Source organism: Acanthochromis polyacanthus, chromosome 2, assembly GCF_021347895.1.
Source record: "Acanthochromis polyacanthus isolate Apoly-LR-REF ecotype Palm Island chromosome 2, KAUST_Apoly_ChrSc, whole genome shotgun sequence".
NCBI lineage: Eukaryota > Metazoa > Chordata > Actinopteri > Pomacentridae > Acanthochromis > Acanthochromis polyacanthus.
The window spans coordinates 46,253,697-46,275,565 of record NC_067114.1 but is presented as its reverse complement, the minus strand read 5'-3'; the positions used below and the strand labels follow the sequence as shown (position 1 = coordinate 46,275,565).

Here is a 21,869-nt window from a genome sequence, read left to right as displayed (position 1 = left end):
GATTGTCTCGCTGTGCTACATATTTTTTTTTAAAAAAAACTTAAATAAATAAAATAAAGGAGCATATATCCGTGACCAAAAAGTTTTTTAATTTGTTGTTTTTTGTATGTATTTTTGCAGGGTCACCTCACAATTTATAATATTTATATTAAAATAATTTGCATCCATAATACCTGAGTAGGTACACAAGAAAAAAAATGTGTTTATATATATATATATATATATATATATATATATATATATATATTTCAGAAATTGTTGACAGTTATTTAAAAATGTGTTCTAAATAACACAAAAGTCATCCAAAATGACATAAAAAATTGTCCAGAATTTCTCAGTATTGTTCAAAATAACATGTAAATCATCCAAAATTGTTTAAAAAATGTTAAAAATAACTACAAAACTGTCCAAAAGTACTTTAAAATATTCTTCAAATGATAAAAAATTATCCAAAATTACCCAAATGTGTACAAAAGCAGTCAAACTCCAAGACCCACCGCTGGACCCGGTCTGAAGCCCCCGCTTAGACCCGGCCCAAGGCCCGCTGCTGGACCCAGACAACAAATCACCATCTTGACCAGACCACAGATCCAGCCTGCAACTGGATCCAGGCCAGAACCTCTGGCCACACCAGGGCCACGGACCACAGCACAGCCCTCAAAGACACCGGGACCAGAGGCTAACGTTGGAGAAAACAGTCTGTCTGCTGAAGAACAGATTGTGCAGCTGAAAGCTTTCCAGGCAGAGTCCAGGAGACACATCGTCGATCTGTCCATATTCACAGTATGAAGGTAGAACTCTGATCATTCATAAAGTTACCGGAGATGTTTTTTTTTAATCAGCTTATTATGAAAGATTTGTTGTCTCTATATACATTTATTTCACTTATTTTCTCTTTTAAAAGTCCATATTCTCTCAGGGCCCTTTGCTGTGTGTTAATCACTGATTTCTTTCACGTGCAGGTCCGTTTATTGAGTCATACCTATGAGATGTTGTATAATAACTCAGGTACTGATATGATCAGTGAGTAACGCTGACTATGAGGAAATAATCACATCTGCATGCTTCATTGTTCTGCACTTTGGGTGCAACCATCAGCATGAATCGTCTAAAAGCATTTAAACCATCACAGCTTAGAGCATTTCTGTGTGAGAATGTTCTGGAATATGAATGTAAAATAAGCAAATATGGAAAAACTGACTTCAAATGAGAATTATGTTATTGTCAGAACGTACATTATAGTTAGAAGGCGATGTTTGTGAATTTTAAACAGTTTATTCCCATTAAGAGTTTAAATTCTGTTTTACGTGGAATAAGTTGAAATGAGTCCAAAACGACTCGAAAAATGTTCAAAATTGCTCAAAACTTTGCAAAACATCTTAAAAATAGTACAAAATGACTCCAAATATGTCCAAAATTTGTTAAATCTTGTCAGAAATGACCCTAATGAAGTCCCAAATCACCCTGAACAAGTCCCAAAAAAACTCAAATTTTGTTAAGAACAGTTGAATTTGTCCAAACACATTAAAAATTGCCAATAATGACTCAAAATCTACCTAGAATAAATTGTAAAACAAGTTGAAATTTAGATTTTTCAAAATAGCCACCTTCTGCTATGATTCCTGCTTTGGACACTCTTGGCTTTCTCTGGATGATCTTCATGAGGTAGAACCTGAAATGATTTTCCAACAGTCTTGAAGGAGTCCCAGAGATGCTGAGCACTTGTTGGTCCTTCTGCCTTCACTTTGTGGTCCATCTCATCCCAAACCATCTGGATTGGGTTTAGGTCAGGTGACTGTGGAGGCCAGGTCATCTCCATCATCTCCTTCTTGGTGAGATAGTCCTTCCACAGCTTGGAGGTGTGTTTGGGGTCATTGTCCTGTTGGAGACTAAATGATGCCCAGCTAACTGCAAACTGGATGGGATGGCATGTCACTGTAAGATGTTGTTTAGCTTCACTTTGTAGCTTCAGTTTGATGTTGTAGCTTCAGTTTGAAGCTTCAGTTTGATGTTTTAGCTTCAGTTTGATGTTGTAGCTTCAGTTTGAAGCTTCAGTTTGATGTTTTAGCTTCAGCTGGATGTTATAGCTTCAATTTGTAGCTTTAGCTTCAATTTGTAGCATCAGTTTGATGTTATAGCTTCAGTTTGTAGCTTTAGTTTGATGTTGTAGCTTCAGTTTGATATTTTAGCTTCAATTTGACATTTTAGTTTCGGTTTGAAGCTTCAATTTGTACCTTCAGTTTGATTTTTTAGCTTCAGTTTGATGTTTTAGCTTCAGTTTGTAGCTTAAGTTTGCTGTTGTAGCTTCAGACTAGCTTTAGCTTCAGTTTGTAGCTTTAGCTTCAGTTTGATCGCTTCAGTTTGAAGCTTCAGTTTGAAGCTTCAGTTTGAAGTTTTAGCTTCAGCTGGATGTTATAGCTTCAATTTGTAGCTTTAGCTTCAGTTTGATATTTTAGCTTCAGTTTGTAGCTTTAGTTTGATTTTGTAGCTTCAGTTTGATGTTTTAGCTTCAGTTTGATGTTTTAGCTTCAGTTTGTAGCTTCAGTTTGATGTTTTAGCTTCAGTTTGATATTTTAGCTTCAGTTTGTAGCTTCAGTTTGATGTTTTAGCTTCAGTTTGTAGCTTAAGTTTGATTTTTTAGCTTCAGTTTGTACCTTCAGTTTGATGTTTTAGCTTCAGACTAGCTTTAACTTCAGTTTGAAGCTTCCGTTTGTAGCTTTAGTTTGATTTTTTAGCTTCAGTTTGATGTTTTAGCTTCAGTTTATAGCTTCAGTTTGATTTTTTAAGCTTCAGCTGGATGTTATAGCTCAATTTGTAGCTTTAGCTTCAGTTTGATATTATAGCTTAAGTCTGAAGCTTTATCCTCAGTTTGTAGTTTTAGCTTTAGTTTGACATTGTAGCTTCAGTTTATAGCTTCAGCTTGATTTTTTTAAGCTTCAGCTGGATACTATAGCTTCAATTTGATATTATAGCTTAAGTCTGAAGCTTAGCCTCAGTTTGTAGCTTGAGTTTGATTTTTTTTTAGCTTGAGTTTGTTTTTTTAGCTTCAGTTTGATTTTTTTTTAGCTTCAGTTTGATTTTTTTGGCTTCAGTTTGCAGCTTTAGGTCCAGTTTATAGCTTCACATTAATGTTTTTAGCCTCAGTTTGATGTTTTTATCCTCAGTTTGTAGTTTCAGTTTGATGTTGTAGCTCCAGTTTATAGCTTCAGTTTGTATCTTCAGCCTTCAGATGTTGCTGCTTTTCCTCCTTTCTCCACTAGATGTCGGTGTTTTACTTCATGTTTTCCTCGTTGAGAGTCACATGGACCTCCACGTTGGAGAGAGAGAGTCTGGAAGGACCAGCAGAAAGTTTAGTCCGACTGAGTGAAGGAAGCAGAGAGTCACATCAGAGGTGAGTCTCAGTCTTTATTCTTTATTCTGCTGGTCTTTTATTATTTATTCTACTGGTTGGTCCTTTATTCTTTATTCTACTGCTTCTTTATTCTTTATTCTACTGGTCCTATATTCTTTATTCTACTCTTGTTTCTGACCTCCGGGCGTCTCTGACCTTGTTGGATGTTTATCTGATAAATGTGCAGCTGAGTTTCCTCATCAGGAGGATAAACTCCATGTATCCGCTGTGATCTGGGATTTCATTAATTAACCCTTTAAACATCAGCTCCTTGTTGTTGATCTGATGTGTGAGCACGCTGCGCTCTGATTGGCCGAGCGCCGTTTCCCCACGGCCGCCGTGAAAGCCAGAAATAAACTGGTGGAGAAGAACAACATTTGAGAATACCGACCATTCCTGGAGCCGGTTCCTCCCTGCAGACCAGAGGAATTCACTCCTACAATGTGCCCTTCTGTTGGCCGCTGGAGCCGCTCCATCGTACATGTGGCACAGAAAACATAAAAACAGCAGGCGATAGGGCTCTTAGAGGAGCTTCTGTCCTAAAACATCAGGTTTACCTGCTGGTTCTGATGTCTGGGGGTTCATTCTTCTTAGTATTTTGACTTAAAAGCAGAAAATGTTCTCAGCTGTCCAAAACTAAACGACATCTTTTGGTGTTTAGAAGCGAAAACTGAAGTTTTAACATTTGATGCTGAATCTGAACAGTCAAACAGACAGAAAAAAGACCAAAAAAACAGTCGTTTTTAAGTCAAACAACTGGAAAAAAGACCATTTTTGGACCAACTTCAACAAACTTCTTTACTTTTCTACTTAGATCACTGCTGAATTCTACTTCCTGTCCAAGTACGTGGAGTTTACAACTGTAAACGGGTCACAGAGCTTTGAATTTTATTCGTTTACATCTGTGTTTTAAAGTCTTTTACGGTTTTTATGCAGTCGCAGTTTAGATTTTAAGTTTGCAGTCCAACACTAAATGACGTATTTTGTCGTCCAAAATCAAAGTTTTAACATTTTGTAGTGAATCTAAACAGTCAAACAAACTGAAAAAAAGACAATTTTTAGACCAAACTCAACAAACTTTTCTGCTTAGATCATTTAATTCCTCTCAAATGAGCTTCTTTTAAAGAGAGTCGACTCAAAGTTCCCAGTTTTTCAACCTAAATTAACTATGAAACATGATTTTGTCAGTAAAGTCGCTGTTCTTTACTTTTATTTATTCTGTATTAAGTACAAGAAAACTTGAGTTTCAGCAGCAAAAAAGAGAAAAAATGTCAAAGGAGCAGTTAAACCTAAAAAGTTTATTCCTAATAAAATACTTGACAAGTGTAAATGGGCCACAAGGTTTTGAATTTTTTTCATCTAAATCGATGTTTTAAAGTTTTTTACGGTTTTTAAGCAGCTGCAGTTTAAATTTTGTGAATTTTTTTGGAAAGCTCTGAAATTTCATTAATTTTTTTGTTGAAAGACTATTTGAAAAAAGTGCAGTTAACCTCATCTCTATGTCACACTTTCTTTTTTAAGTTTCTTTTATTTATATTATTTATTTATGTGTTTTATTTATTTATCTTTCATGTTTTTATTTGTTTGTTTTTTTAAATTGTTTTTTCATTTTTTTCATTATTGTTTTAATTTTTTGTTTATTCTTTGTTCATTTTATTTGTAAAATTATAAACTGATTTTACTTTAATAAATTATTTATTTTAAATTTTTACAGATTATATTATTTATTCTCTTATTATTTATTACAGATTATAACTGCAGAAATCACACAAGGGGAAAATTAATTTACATGTTAACCTTAAAAACAGGTCAGAAATGTACATGAAGAAATGAAAACTTTAAGATAAATCCACACCAGAGAAGTAAATTAACAGACTTTACATTTAAATGTAATGTGAGATAATCTGTAGAAACAAACTGATGTTCTAAATATAAAAATGTCAGTAAAAAGGAGAGGAACGTTTGATTTGTGGTCAACAAAAACCAACCTGCTGCTGTTAGAATTCATCCAGTTCTTCGTCTGTTTCATTTTTTATTCCTGCAGTCGTTCTTTTCTTCCAGCTGAATATCTCTGTTTTATATCTGTACCGTGGACTGGAGGGGAAATAGGAAACGTACGACGTGATTCTGAGAGGAGAAGAAGAAGAAGAAGAAGATGGTGTGATAGCAGGAATGAAACATATGTACGATATCAGGGAGGGAATCAGAGGAGAGAATGAGGAATGAGAAGCAGAGAACAAACACAACCTGAAAATAAATCCACTGAAACAAGAAGTAAAACTGCACAGAGTTCAATAAAAACTAACTGGATTAATTCATTGACTACTGGGACAAACAGGCAAAGTTTTAGACACTAAAATATGTAATAAATACATAAAAATAATTTTAAAAAATCTCTAAAAATTAAAGTGAAGCAAAATAGGCTACTAGAAGAAAGAAACTATTTTCAAAATGTAAAAAATAACAATAAATTAAGACAAATGTTGTGAATCTGTGGTAAAAACTTCCACTTTTTCTACTTTTTTGAACATTTTTTGGTTTAAAAAGCAGTGTGTAAAAATTTTTTCTTTAAGAACGTTCAGAAAAAAACTCAACCAAAATCCATCAAATTTCTCTGGATTGTGGTTGATTTTATTGCTCTTGATTTTATAATGCTCTTTTAGAAAATACTAGAAGTTTTACTGATATATATGGAATCACTTTAGATATTTTTAGGATTTTTTTGGAAGATTTTTACACATTTTTGAAAATATTTACAAGAATTTTCTTGCCAAATTTTGGGGGATTTAAAAAAAAACTTTTTTAATTTTTTAAAGAATTACTGGAATTTTCTCCCTGAAGGTTTTGCAAATTTAAAGTTTGAAAATGTGGGGAAAAATATCATTTTACATATTTTTAGGATTTTTTTTTGAATTAGTAAAAACTCATTTTTTAAAAATATTTGCAAGAATTTTCTTGCCAACTTTGCTGGATTTTTTAATGTATTTTTATTAATGAAACTTTTAAGGGAAGCTTTTCAGGAATTGTTGGAATTTTCTTCCTGAAGGAAGTTGTAATTGTGATCAGTTGTGAGCAGATTTAATTAGAGCTATATTAAAAAAAATCAATTTAAATATCTGTGAAATAAAAACTTTTGTAGCTGCTTAAATGTGGTAGAGCTGTAATTTTAGCTCAACACTTTTGTCAAAAAACTCATTATTATTTGTAATAAATACAGTTTTTTTTCATGTGAATGTCATTTACAGCTTTGACCTGTTTTTTAGGGTTAACGTGGAAATTATTTAGAGAACAGAAGTGCAAATCACATTATTTTATAATATTTAAGTCAACTAAAAATATGATTATTTTACAGATGCTGGTTGTTATCATTCTGTTAGTTTTCAAACATTTATTTCATATATTTTTCTGGCATCTTTGCACCTTCTTATGCATTTTTTTTTACAGAACACACAGTGTCATCTATTTTTTTCATATTATTATTCAACTAAACCAGTCTGGTGTCTGTCTGTTTATAATGATTAGCCGCCGTTAGCTTAGCATAGCTCAAATCCACCTTTTAAAGTCTTTTATTAACACGATAAACTGTTTAATCAGACACCAACAGAAGCAGAGTTGGTGGTTTTTAAACGTAGAAATTTCTCTCGGGAATCCGTCAACAACCAGGAAGTGGAGTCGTCTCCGGTCGCCGTGACGACGTCTGGATTCTGTTTAAAACCACAGCGTGGGACTCCCAGCATCACGCCCAGTTTAACACACAAACACTCCTCTAAAAATAGCCGAGGTTTTAACGTTGTGAGGTTCAGATGCAGACTAATCTTTACGGAACGTCTCATTTCTAAATTCTTTCGTTTCCCACAGAAGCTTCGACTTCCTGCTCAGAGTGTTTTCCTTCATCAGAGTGGATCTTATTTACACTCATTCCTGGCAGCCAAACGAAGCTTTTTTTCTTTAATGGATTATTATCTAATTTAACACATTAGGATCATTGAACTAAATCTAGAAAATGACAGGGAATCATTTAAATAAAACCAGAGCTAAAAACTGTGAAGAAAATTAGTTTTTTTTTTTTCAGTGTACAGGGAGATAAATGTTGGGCAAAACCCTCCAAGAACAAAAAAAATTAAATTAAATGAACTTAATGAAATCCTGGAAAGCATTTCCACATGATCTAGTTTTTTTTAACAGGACACACAGTTATATTTCATTCTTTGTGACTAATTAACAAATCAAATGTCTCTCTTAAATATAGTTTAGCAGCTGTTAGCTCAGCTTAGCCTAGCTTAGCTTAGCATAGCTCTGTCTATGATTAAGTATTTAAGTTTTTTATCTTATTTTTTGTGATTAATCATCTAATCACGTCTTTTACATATAGTTTTGCAGCTGTTAGTTTAGCTTAGCCTAGCTTCGTTTAGCCTAGCTTAGTTTAGTCTGGCTTAGCATAGCTATGACAAAATCACCACACAAACACACAAATTAACACAAAGTGACACAAGAAATCCAGAAAGACAAAGAAAATGAGCACAACCAGACCACAAAGAGACGCTAAATGGGTATAAAGTGACAAAAAAAAAAATCACAAAAACACACAAAATGACAACAAAGTGACAAAAAATTACCACAAAAACACACAAAAGGACCACAAAGTGACAAAGAAATCCACAAAGACACACTAAATGACCACAAAAAGACACTAAATGACCACAAACAAACACAATATTACCAAAAAGTGATAAACAATGACCAAAGTGACACAAAATGACCTCAAAATGATCACAAAGTGATACAAAGTGACACGAAATGACCACAAAGTGATACAATGTGACACAAAATGACCACAAAGTGATACAAAATTACCACGAAGTGACACAAAATGACCACAAAGTGACAAAGTGATATAAAATGACTAAAAAGAAACATACAGTGACCACAGAAAGACACAAAATGAACACAAACTCAAGATTATCACAAAATGAACAACAATGAGACAGAGACTCTACATGACTATAAAGTGAAAAAAAATCACCACAAATGCACATATAATGAACACTAAGTGACACAACAGTCCAGAAAGACTAATCTTTGCAGAGTAAGTGTAATTTCTGAGTCCTTTAAACCTCATTTCCTTCCCTCAGATTCCCAGAGAACCTTCCTGGTGTGAATATTTTCCTTTCAATCGTCCATAACAGAGCGGCGCTGAATGAAGGTCCACTTAATACATCTGCTGTAACTTCATGGAGGCCGGTTCCCCAGACGTCCCTCAACGTCTCGGACTGAAAATCAATTTTCATGACTTTAAAATAGAGAGACTCTGTCTTCTAGCAGGAAGTAGAAAGTTTAAAGGAGTCGAGCTGAATACAAACAAACACTATTTACTGGAGACGATCCACCCAGAATACGTTAGGACCAAAGAACAGAAACCATTTAAACCCCGACAGGTTGATAAAGAAATCATTTAAATCCCAACAGGTTGTTCACATCTGCTCTGGTTGCTCCACATGTTTGGACTTTTTATAAACTGTAGCTAAAGAATGGAGTTTGTCTCTTTAAGAAGCTGCAGAGGCTTTAATTCAGTCTAAATCAGGTGTTTTTGTTTATTGAAGCTGCTCTATTTTACATTATAACCAGTTCAATTTTTAAAAGGAGAGTCGTGTTACACAATCAGCTGTGCTAAGATTTGACACTAAAGGAATATAAAGTGACAAAAAAAATGCACATAAAGACACAAAATGAGCACAAAGAGACATGAAATGACAAAGACGTACAAAATGACTAAAAAGAGACATAAAATGACAACGGAAAGATACAAAATGACCACAAACAAACACAAAATTACAACAAAGTGATGGACAAAGACACAAACTGACCACAAAAACATACAAAACGGCCACTAAGTGACACAAAATGATCACAAAATGACAAAATTGTGGGTCTTTGTGGTCGCTTTCTGGCTCGTTGTGGGGATTTTGTGTTATTTTGTGGTAACTTCAGTTGTTCTATTCATTTTTATCTTTCTAGTTGTTTTTGTCACTTTGCAGTCATCTTTTTTTGTCTTTGTGGTCATTTTGTGTTATTGTGTGGTAACTTCAGTTGTTCTACTCATTTTTATCTTTCTAGTTGTTTTTGTCACTTTGCAGTCATCTTTTTTGTCTTTGTGGTCATTTTGAGGTTCTTTGTGGTCGCTTTCTGGCTCTTTGTGGTCATTTTGTGGGTCTTTGTGGTCGCTTTCTGGCTCTTTGTGGTCATTTTGTGTTATTTTGTGGTAACTTCAGTTGTTCTATTCTTTTTTATCTTTCTTTCTAGTTGTTTTTGTCACTTTGCAGTCATCTTTTTTGTCTTTGTGGTCATTTTGTGGCTCTTTGTGGTCATTTTTTGGGTCTTTGTGGTCGCTTTCTGGCTCTTTGTGGTTATTTTGCGTCACTTTGTGATCATTTGAATTTACTTTGTCTTCATTTTGTGTGTCTGTATTTGTTTTGTGTTTTGTTTCAGGTGTATTTTGTATCTTTATAGCAGATTTTTTTGTCTTTAGAGCCCATTTGTGTGTCACGTTGTATTCATTTTGTGTCACTTTGTCATCATATAAATAAAGAAATGTGAACAGTGTTTCAGACAGACCTGGCAGGAGTGTTTACTGACGACTGTCTGTCTGTGTGTGTGTGTGTCTGTGTGTGTGTGTGTGTGTGTGTGTGTGTGTGTGTGTGTGTGTGTGTGTGTGTGTGTGTGTGTGTATGTGTGTGTGTGTGTGTGTGGTCTACATGGGGGTTAATCACAGAGCTGAATGACTCTCTGAATGGACTAATGAGGTGTGACGTGAAGCTGCTGGGAGCTGATTGGATTATAATTAGATGACTCATCAGAAACAGCGTGAAAACGAGGCGTTCTGTTAGTCAGCGTCCTCAGCATGACTCGGCTAAAAAACAGACACACATCACTCAGAATACGATGAGGAGATTTTGTGTCTTTTTGTAGTTGTTTTGTTTCTTTGTAGTTTTTTGTGTCTTTTGTGGTTGTTTTGTGTTTATTAACCACACCTGACGTACGTCAGCGGGGTTACTGCATTCAGTGCGGTATCTGGCTGGGCAAGTATGTAAGTATGTGTGTATGTATGTCTGGTCCGATATCTCTGCAAGTGCTGAAGTCAGGATAATCAAACTTGGCACTGAAGATCAGTCTAAGGTCCCCTGCTCAGTTGTGGAGTTAGAGGTCAGCAGATCAAATAGGAAGGGAGATACGTAGGATGATCAAAATTGATACAAAGTATCATGCACGGGCGTGGTTCTGCCCCCTAGTGGGAGCTCGTCTAGTTTGTAGTTGTTTTGTATCTTTGTGGTCATTCTGTGTCTATTTGTGGTAATTTTGCATTTCTTTGTAATGATTTTTGCCACAAAGTGACAAAAAATGACCACAAAGTAACAGAAAAGTCCACAGACACACACAATGACCACAAAGTGATGTCCAGAAAATGACAAAAATGACAACAAAGTGACACAAAATGGCCACAAAGTGACAAAAATGACAACAAAGTGACACAAAATGAACACAAAATGACACAAAATGACCACAAAGTAACACAGAATGACCACAAAGTGACACAAAATGACCACAGAAAACATAAAACAACAACAACAATAGACACAAATTGACCAAAGAAAGCCACAAAATGATCTCAGAAATACACAAAACAGCTACAAAGAAATGCAAAATGTCCTCAAAAAGACACAAAATGACAAAAAAAAACCAAAATGAGAACAAATTAAACAAAATCACCACAAAGATGCCCCTTTCTGTAATGAACTTCTGTGTCCTTGACTTTAAGCAGCGTGTAAGTAAATTATTCTCATTTCACTGCAGAAAACTGACTCTTTTTCCTAAACTTGATGACTTTGGGAGGATGAGTATTTCCTGTTTCTGTTGGTTTCTGCTGTGATTTAAACCTCCGGCTGGTTTGTGTGTCTGTCTGGACGTTATCACTGTGATTCTGTTGCTCTGTTCACGGCTAATTACAACCATTTAGCTTCATCGTTTGCTCCTGCCGTCTCCACGCTGCCTCGTCTTCCAGTAAGCCGCTATAAATCATCCTTTCTTTAGTGGATATTTCGTCTTTTCTGTCTGTTTCTGCTGTGAACGGCCGGCAGAGAGTTTTAGTTTTAATGAAGCCGCCTGCTGAGCTCTTCTAACTGGACTTCTTGAACCTCCACTGCTTTCTATTTTAAGCCTCGTTCAGCTTTTTCTCTGCTGTAACGATGAATTCAAGCTGCTCAGAATCCTAAAGATGTGATTTTTATATTTTTATTTCCAGTGGAAGGTGTCACTAAACGAAATCCAAGCTGCTTTCTGTCATCTCCGTTTGTAATAAAACTCAGATTTCTGCTAAATCCTCAGATCAGCGTCCTTCCACACGTTTGCTTTCATCACAACCGCTGCAGGAAACGCCACCTTTTACTGTTCAGTAAAGCCGAATAATATAAAATGACTAAAAAGAGACACACAATAACAACAAAGAGACGCAAAACTCCTGCAAATACACATTAAATAACTAAAAAGAATAAATGGTAGTATTTATATAGCGCTTTTATCCAAAGCGCTTTACATGATGATATGTCACATTTACCCATTCACACACTGATGGTGGGAGCTGCCATGCAAGGTGCTAACCACAACCCATCAGGAGTTAAGTGTCTTGCTCAGGGACAACTTGACATGAGCTCAACAGGCCGAGGATCGAACCAGCAACCTTCCAGTTACAAGACAGCCACTCTACCCACTGAGCCATGCCGCCCCCAAAAGAAATGCAAAATGACAACAAAGGGATGCAAAATGACACTAAATGACTAAAAAGAGACAGAAAATGATCAAATTTAAATTCAATATGACCACAAAGAGAAGAAAAACACCTATAGGAGACACAAAATGACACAAAATGACCACAAAATTACCAAAGAGTCACATAAAACCCCTATGAAGAGACATAAAATGGCTATAAAGAGAGGCAAAATTACTTTCTGGTCGTTTTGTGTGTCTCTAAAGTAATTTTGAGTCTACACAAAATTACTTTTGGTCATTTTGTGTTTTTTGGAGGTCTTTCTGTGTCACGTTAAGGTAACTTTGTGTCACTTTGTGGTCATTTTGTGTCACTTTGTGGTCATTTTGTGTCACTTTGAGTACTATAAAATGACACAGTAGCTAAAAAGAGACACAAAAATACCACAAACACACATAAAATGTTTACAAAGTAGCACAAAATGACTATAAAAAGACACAAAAAGTACAATAAAGTGACATAATGACTAAAAAGAGACACAAAAACACCACAAACACATGCAAAATGTCTACAAAGAGACACAGACTGACCTCAAAAAGTCAAAAAATGACAACAAAAACACACAAAATGACCTCAGAGACACATAAAGTACTATAGAATGACACAGTGACTAAGAAGAGACACAAATTTACCACAAAAACATGCAAAATGCCTACAAAGAGACACCCCTGGATGTACCGTTGACATGTGTGTGTCCAGAGAATCATTGATTATCTTCCACTGTAGATTAAAAAGCTTTGTGTTGCTGCTTCAGTGAAACAAACGGACTTTAGTGTGTTTCATGGAAATACGACAAAACAAACACACACACAGTAACTCAGAGGACTGGCTGCCTGGTTCAGTGTGTGTGTGTGTGTGTGTGTGTGTCTGTTGTGTAGCCGTGTGCGATCATTAGCATTCACATCCTGCCACCCGTCGGTCCACAGCGACTTGTTCTCATTGAAAAGTTCACGAGGTGCTTCTTTACCGATTAGTTACCATGGAAACCAAGTTTGGCTCTTCCACCGGAGGAAACCAAACGCTGAAAACTTCCACAGTGGCTCAGAGGATCCCTGGGAATCACTGATTTCAGACAGAAACACTTACATCATCCTCTTCATCTTCATCCTCTTCATCTTCATCCTCTTCATCTTCATTCTGCTGCCTGATGCAAAATCAAAAACACAGAAAATAACCACAGAGATGTACAAAATAACAACAAAGTGACTACAACATCACAAAGTAACAACAGAGAGGCAAAATACCCACAAAAACACACAAAATGACCACAAAGAGACACAATATGGCCAAAGGCAGACGTAGAATGACTTCATAGTGACAGGAAAGAATACAAAATGATACAACATGACCACAAAGTGACACAAAAATACACAATATGACCACAAAGAAAAGCAAAATGATCAAAGACAGACATAAAATGACTTCAAGGTGACAGGAAGTGACCACAAAATGACACAAAATGATCACAGAGACACAAAGAGACGCTAAATGACCACGAAGTGGCAAAAATGACCGCAAAAACACACAAAATAGTCACAGACACAAAATGACTAAAAAGAGACCCAGAATGATCAAAACTTGACTTAATGCGACAACAAAGAGATGCAAAATACTGACAAAGATGCATAAAAATGACTACAAAAACACACAAAATGACCATAAAGTGAGAGAAAATGACCACAAATTGACATAAAATGACGACAAGGACTCACAAATTAACCAAAATTGTGGTCATTGCATCAAAGAGACACAAAAATGGGCACAAAGAGAAGCCAAATGACTATTTGTACTAAACAAAACTGTTGTAAAGACACAAAACACACCTAAAAAGGAAATGCAAAACAGTCAGAAAGACCAAAAGATACCGCGAAGAGACACAAATTGATCAAAATTCAACTTAATACATCCACAAAGAGATGCAAAATACTGACAAAGAGACAATGAATTACCAAAAATACACAAAATGACCACAAAGAGACACTAAATGACCACAAAAACATACAAAATAAGCACAGAGACAAAAAATGACTATAAAGAGTCACAAAATGGTCAAAACTCGACTTAATATGACCACAAAGACATGCAAAATACAGAGAAAGAGACACTGAAGTACCAAAAAATACACAATATGACCACAGAGAGACACAAAATAACCACTAACAGACACAACGAGACACTAAATGAGCACAAAGTGGCAAAAATGAGCACAGAAGCACATAAAATGACAACAACGACACACAAAATGATCAAACTACCACAAAACTCAACATGACCACAAATACATAGAAACACTAAATGACCCCAGAGTGACAACAGAAGATCAAAAGGAATACAGAATGACCACATAAACACACAAACACACATAAAATAACCACAAAGAGATGAAAAATGCCTACGAAGAGACATTAAATGACTTCAAAGAGACACAAAATAACAACAAAGAGACACAAAATGACCAAAAACAGACATGAAATTACTTCAGAGTGACAGGAAATTACCACAAAATGACAAAAAAGACCAAAAGGGATACAGAATTACCACATAAACACACAAAAGTACCACAAAGACACACAAAAAACCCACAAAGAGATGCAAAACAGGTATGAAGAGACATTAAATGACTATAAAGAGCCGCAAAATGAGCACAGAGAGACCAAAAATGTCTATAAAGAGACAGAAAACAACTGCAAACAGACAAAATGTCTACAAGGACACACAAAATGACAAAATCTAGAGACACTAAATGACCACAGACAGATAAAATGATTTCAAAGTGACAAAAAAAAAATCCCATAAAGAAACGAAAGGTTATGACAAAGTAAGAACGAAAAACTGCTGAAAATACACAAAAGAAACCTAAAAGAAAAGCAAAAACAATCATGGACCAAAAGATACTTCTGACCACAAACAGACACGTCTTATAAAGCTCTAAATAAATGTAAAATAACCCCACTGCATGTAAAACGTCCACAAGTTCTCCATGGAGTTCACTTTTTAACATCTAATCTGTGTTTAAAGCGTCCGACTCATGAATCATTCAGCCGCAGTCTGTTTGTTTTATCTGTCTGCTGCATTATTTCAGCTCTAACCTTGAATATTAGCATCTCCTTCCACATCAGGAGCTTTTATCCTTCAGTAGAGGAGCTAATAATGTTCCAAACAAAGGTCATCCAGTTCAACCTGCTCTAAAGAATACAGTCAGTGGAACACATTATGGACACACAACACTCTGTTCTGCTGTATAGCCACTGGTTTAACACACTGATATCACATCCAAGGCACTCCAGTTCTCGTCTAAAAATTAAACAAAAATAAACTGACTCACGGAGAAAATGACCACAGAGTGACACAAGATGACTGAAAACAGACACAAAATGATCAAAATGAAGTGACACAAAATGACCAAATAGTCACAAATAAACATAAAATGACTGAGTGAGAAGAAAAGACCAAAAAGAGCCACAACATTACCCCAAACACACAAAATATGGACACAAAATGAAGAAAAATAAACATGACCACAATAACACACAAAATGGCCACAGAAAGACACACAATGTCCTCAAAGTGACACAAAATGACAACAAAGTCACATAAAATGACTGCAAAGAGACACAAAATGACCACAGTAAGACAAAATGATGACAAAGGGACAAAAAATCAAAAACACACACCAAATGACCATGACAAGACAGAATGACCAAAACGACAACAAATAGCCAGACAGAGGCACAATGTGACCGCCAGCAGACACAAAAGGACTAAAACGAGACAAAAGTGGAGACAAAATGACTAAAAATAGACACAAAATGACAAAAGAGACACAAAGCAACCACACAAAATGACGACTATACGACAAAACGACCAAAAAGACGATACATGACCAAAAAGAAACACAATCTGACCAACAACAGACACAAAATGACTAAAACTAGACACAAAATTACCATAAAAGGACACAATATGATCACAGAGAGACACAATTACAAGTAAGAGACACAAAGTGGCCAGAGATAATAAAATGACCAAAAACAAACACAAAATTACCACAAAGAGACACAAAACACCCCTAAAATGACAGAAGTTTACTTAAAGTAGACACAAAATGTCTAAAAAGTCAATAAAATCACTACGGAGACACAAAATGACTAAAAATAGACACAAAATGAAACAAAAAAGACGCAAAACAACCACAAAGAGACACAACAATGGCCTTGAGAAGATACAAACCGATAAACATGACCACAAGGACAGAAAATACTACAAAGTGATAGAAAAGGGATACAAATGCACTAAAAATAGACACAAAATGACCACAAATAGACTTAAAATCACCTCAATAAGACACAAAATGTCTACAAAGTAACAAAACAGACAACAAAGAGACATAAAAAAAAAACCACAAAGTGAAAAATATAGCCTGCCCCACAGACTTTCCTGTGTGTATTATTCTATATTTTCCTTCTTGTCAAGAAATTCCTTTAAAACACCAAACTGAAGATGATTTTATCCACTGTCTCCCTGACAGTTTATTTCTCTGTGGCTCATGGATTCTTTTCAATCTTTCTTATATTTGTTGTCTTTTTCTTTTAGTTTTTGGACTCTAAAGAATAAACAAACCATGAAAAGTCATCATTTGTTTTTAGCATAAACACAGAGAAGCTATCAGAGCTCCACATTCATCACTCTGCTGCTGCGAGAAGAAATAATCTGCTGCTGATAACAATCTGCAACCACATCCAGCTGCTGTAGGAAATTACTTCACCTGTTTCGTATGTTTGTGACCCGTTTTACAGATTTATGCTGCAGGAAAACAGGCTGAAAGTCACTGGTTTGGCTTTCCACTAGATAAAGAGACAATAACATAGCTGATATTTAATATTCCAGCTCATGTTGCTGAATCCTGCAGTAAAAACATGGACACACGTGATGAATCTGCCTGCCTTTGTTGTGAGTCTATACTAATTTATTCAGCTTCTCCCTTTGATGCCTCACATGTTGGAGCTCCGCTTTACCAAAAATAAAACTCAGCTCGTCTCAGATGGATTCAGCTGCTGGTAAATAAGAAACTGCTGCTAGAAAACTGTCACTCATGACTCACCGAGCTTCACTGTTTATTCAGGAAAACACTGGATATGTAGCCGGTGGTGCTAGTCAGTAGCATCCCGAAGTTAGCCAGTAGCTAAATTACTTGCATTCCTCAGTTTGATTCCTAGGCTAATCACTAGCGTCTGTAGTAAATAGCATTCTTAGGCTAGCCATTTGGATCCATTGGCTAGTAAGTAGCATTCTTGGCTATGATATTAGCATTGCTATTTTAGTGACAAGTATTAAAGATCTGGTAATCCTCATTCCTGCTAGCAACTAGCATCCCTAAGCTAACAACTAGCTAAATCACTTGCATTTCCTGGTTTGTCGGCATCATTTCACAGCTAGTAACTGGCAGTAGCAGTCACTTGTGTTCCACAGCTAGTCATTAGCATTCCAAAGCACATCCCTAGCAGTTTTAGTTTAACAACTAGTATCCTTAGGCTAGGGTTTAGCATTTCTAGGGTAGTCATTTGCATCCATAGGCTAGTGAGTAGCAAAATTGCATTCCTCAGTTTGTCGGTATTATTCAAAGGCTAGGAATGAACAGTCCTACGCTAACCATTTGCATCCATAGTCGTAGTAGTAGTAGTAGTAGTAGTAGTAGTAAGTAGCATTCTTAGCTATGGTAATAGCATTGTTATTTTAGTGATGACCACTGCATGTCTGGTAATCCTCATTCTTGCTAGCAACTAGCATCCCAAAGCTAGTTTAGGGATTTAGCAAGTAAAGCAAGTTAACCGAGTAGCCACTTCGGTATAGTTAAATTTAACCACCAGACACACCTGTTAACGGCAGCTTTTCCTCTCATAGATCTGGCACTTGGTAAGTTGCTAGGTTAATTCAGAGGTTATGGACATATAGACAACCTCTAGGATATGTTTATATAGGGCCAACCTGGCCCCTATGACTAGGTAACCTTTCAGAACCTTGCTACTATCATGCACGCTGTAAGTTAACTTATTACATCAAGAGCTAGATGTATAAGTATTTGTTCAGGGATAAAAATAGCACTTGCAATTTGTTGTCTTTAATTGCAGAATAATGCTTTATTAAAATATATTTAGCAGGGCAAAAGCATAGCCAATAAATCATCAGACAAATAATCAAACCTTAGATAATATTCAAATCACTCATCCTAACTCCTAACTGGTATTATGCTTTCCTAAAAGAGAAGTAATATTCACCCAGATTACATAATTTGGAGGGAGAGCAGTCACGGTGTGGCCACACCCGGCTGCTCACCTGAGACCCGCCGGGGCCCAGGGGGAAGTGGATGGGGGTCCGACCAGATTTAGATCTGCATATATCCATTTTTGTTGTTTGGTCCAGTATTCCTCACATGGAAAATAGAGTTCAGTAATGTTCCTTCAGACAGCATTATTTCCAGATCACAGTTCAGTAATCCTCCAACACTGCAGGAAACGCAGTACTTTGGTCCATAATTCCATCAGAACAGTTATTCCTTTGCAGATCATGTTGAATTCCCTGTCCGAGTTACGTGGTAATCATCCCCTGTGCTCAGACTGATGTCTGGATTGCACCCAGGCAGATACCCGCAACAATCTCCCAACTTGCGTCTTGATCAGATGTAATTTATAGTTTACTGTATCTTTACCCCCTCCCAACTCACACACTTGCCCCATACACTGACCGCATGATCACCCCCACTTTTAAGGAACTGAAACTATCTGTTTTGGACTGTCCAGACAGCCCATCTTGCCCCCCCTGATCTCTCCTGTCTGCAACTCAGCACAGGTTCCTGATCAGGAAATGGAAAAGCGGATGTCAGCCTCTAACTGTCGCTGGCATCCCATTGTGCAATCTTTTGGACAATGTGTACAGACTTATTAAAAAAACCCAATCTATTTTGAGTCTAGAGACCTTTACTGTGAACACTTGACCCTAGTTCACTTAACTCGTGACTTCTCACCTCAATACAAAGTTAAAACCCTCTTATCTTAACAGTAGTCAAATCAAAACTCTTAAAAGCATTCCCATTTCATAAAGCATAAGTTCCTCTTTTTAGTCAAATCTATCAAAAACATCAGTTTTCACAGTGAGTCACGCTTCTGACCTCTACACTGTTTCAACATTAAAGAATGTAAGAATAGACACTTGGTTAGTTCAAACTCATTCATTAGGTTATGGCATAATCTGATCCTAAATCACAGGTTATAATATCACAATGTTCCCTTATTTAGCTGTTGTTCTGTCAGAGTCTCCCCTTTGTGGCTGATTCTGGGATCTCATATCTCCATGCTTCACAACACACTTGCATTCCTTGGTTTGTCACCATCATTCCAAAGCTAGTAACTGACAGTGTTAGGCTAATCATTAGCATCAGTCGATAATATTCTTAACTTAGCTAAAGACATTCCTATTTAATTGACTAACATTACTCAGATAGTCTCATTACCTTTAGCCACTAGCATTCTAGCTACCGATTAGCATCACTAATCTAATGACTAGCTTTCCTATCCTAGCTCTTAGCATTTCTAGGCAAGTGACTAGGAATGCTAAGGGCTGTCATGGCAATAAAACACACATGAATTGTTGAGCATTCTGTGACTAGTAATTAGTGTCTGTAGGCCAGTAAACGACAATCTTAACATAACTTATAATAAATTTATTCTATATCTGTTAAATGCAGTGTGTTCTGTGGATGTGCTGTGCTGATATGCTCTCTAATTAATCTGAGATCTGACAGATTACACTGATAACACTCCACTTAATAAGGCCTCTCTGTTAATCAGCTAATGAATTTTTCACATATTTGATCTCTGTTAATCAGCGTGTGAAAGCGAAGACATTTTAAAACCATTAACGAGCTTCTTGGCTGCTCTGCTTTCACTTTTTCATTCAGCTTCTCTTCACAGCAGGTTTTTAATTTCCTTCTGGGTATAAATCAGCTCCCAGCAGCACCGATAGCGAACGGTCTGTGGAATGTGTTTTTATTTAAAGTCCGACGCCTACAGGAAACCCTTCCTGTCTCACACCTGACAGTCCTGATCATAATTGGCTCACGAGCACCTGAAAGAAAACCCACCGATATCCGCCTCCGGTGTCCAGCATCTACAAGGTGTTCCAGATAGAAGCAGCTTCTGATTAGCAGTTATCATATGTGGAGGTTTCACTAAAGGACATAAAAGTAGCTCTGATGTGTTTCTTCTGGTGTTTTATGGTGAAGCAACACATGCACAGGAAACACACTGACAGAACATTATCCTGCTCAGTGGAACATGTAATTGGATTCTAAAATCATTTGCTCTCCACTGATGATGGATGTCTCGGCGCTCAGTGAGGAAGTTATTTACTACATATTACTGCTGTTAACCAGCTGACTGGAGATCAGTTGTTCTGATAAGGGTCTTGAATCTTCCTAACGGGCTGTAGTCTGGATGGTTTAACAGGACAGATATGAAGGAAAACTGGTAGCCTGGTTACATGAACTGGAAAAGTTTATAGCTCCTTGTTGTTTGTTGTTTGTCATGATGTTATGACAATAAAACAAACTTTCGTGGATGTCGGGGAAGAATATAAAACCTCCATAAATCAAAAATTCTGTTTGTCATCATGAAAAGGCAAATCTGCCAGTTTTAATCTAGCAAATAGTATCTGTAGGCTAGGATATAGCATTTCTAGGCTGGTCATTTGCATCCCAGGCTAGTGAGTAGCATTCTTAGCTTAGCTAGAAACACTCCTATTTTCGTGACTATACTCAGTCATTCTCATTCCTGCCAGCAACTAGCATCCCTAAGACAGCAACTAGCTAAATTGCTTACATTCCTCAGCTAGTCACCATAATTCTAAAGCTAGTCACCGATAGTCCTAGGCTAATCAATAGTATCTGTAGGCCAGTGACTAGCATCCTTAGGCTAGTCATTTGTGCTCCTAGGCTAGCAAGTAGCATTCTTAGCTACAAATATTCCTATTTTAGTGCCTAATGTTACTCAGTCATTCTTATTCCTGCCAACAACTAGCATTCCTACTTAGAGACTAGCATCACTAATGTAATGGCTAGCAATTCTACCTTAATCCCTAGCATTCCTGGACTAACATGCCAGATTAGTGACCACACTAGTCATTTGTGTTCCAGAGCTAGTCACTAGCATTTCAAGGCAAGTCCCTGGCAATTTTAGTCTAGCAACTAGCATCTGTAGGCTAAGGTATAGCATTTATAGGCTAGTCATTTGCATCATGGGCTAGTGAGCGCATTCTTAATTTAGCTATTACCACTTCTAGTTGAGTGACTTGCATTGCTTAGCTTATTATTCTCATTCCTGCTCATGTATATGTTGAGTCTAATTTTAATTTTCTGTTGATATATGACATATAAACACCAAACTCTATCACAAACATGCCCAGTTTCTCCATTACAACGCAAAAACACCTGAATAATTCATGTGTTGTTGCCGGTGCAGCTGGAACTTATTAACTAACCCTAACCCTAACCCTAACCCATTGCAATGCTAATGCTATCACTGAGGGGTTAGCTGTGCCTCTTACCTGCAGCTAATGCTATCTGTAGAGTGGTAGCATCCTTCTAAAGTCAGATAAACTTGAACGCTC

At 36.5% G+C, this 21,869-nt stretch overlaps 1 protein-coding gene and 1 long non-coding RNA gene across 2 annotated transcripts in view; one reads left to right on the top strand and one right to left on the bottom strand.

The window, feature by feature from the left end:
* Positions 1 to 266: 266 nt before the first annotated feature.
* LOC127537672 (uncharacterized) lies at positions 267 to 19,680 on the bottom strand. Its single transcript, XR_007947466.1, has 4 exons — positions 18,485 to 19,680; positions 13,296 to 13,353; positions 5,380 to 5,518; positions 267 to 3,329 (listed from the first exon to the last, which is right to left on the bottom strand). It is a non-coding gene; the product is annotated as an uncharacterized LOC127537672 (long non-coding RNA).
* tspan4a (tetraspanin 4a) overlaps positions 3,334 to 21,869 on the top strand; it is a 206,174-nt gene continuing 187,638 nt past the window's right edge. The window contains exon 1 of the mRNA XM_051960604.1: positions 3,334 to 3,391. The gene's annotated coding sequence lies outside the window, so the exon portion shown is untranslated. The remainder of the gene's footprint in view (positions 3,392 to 21,869) is intronic.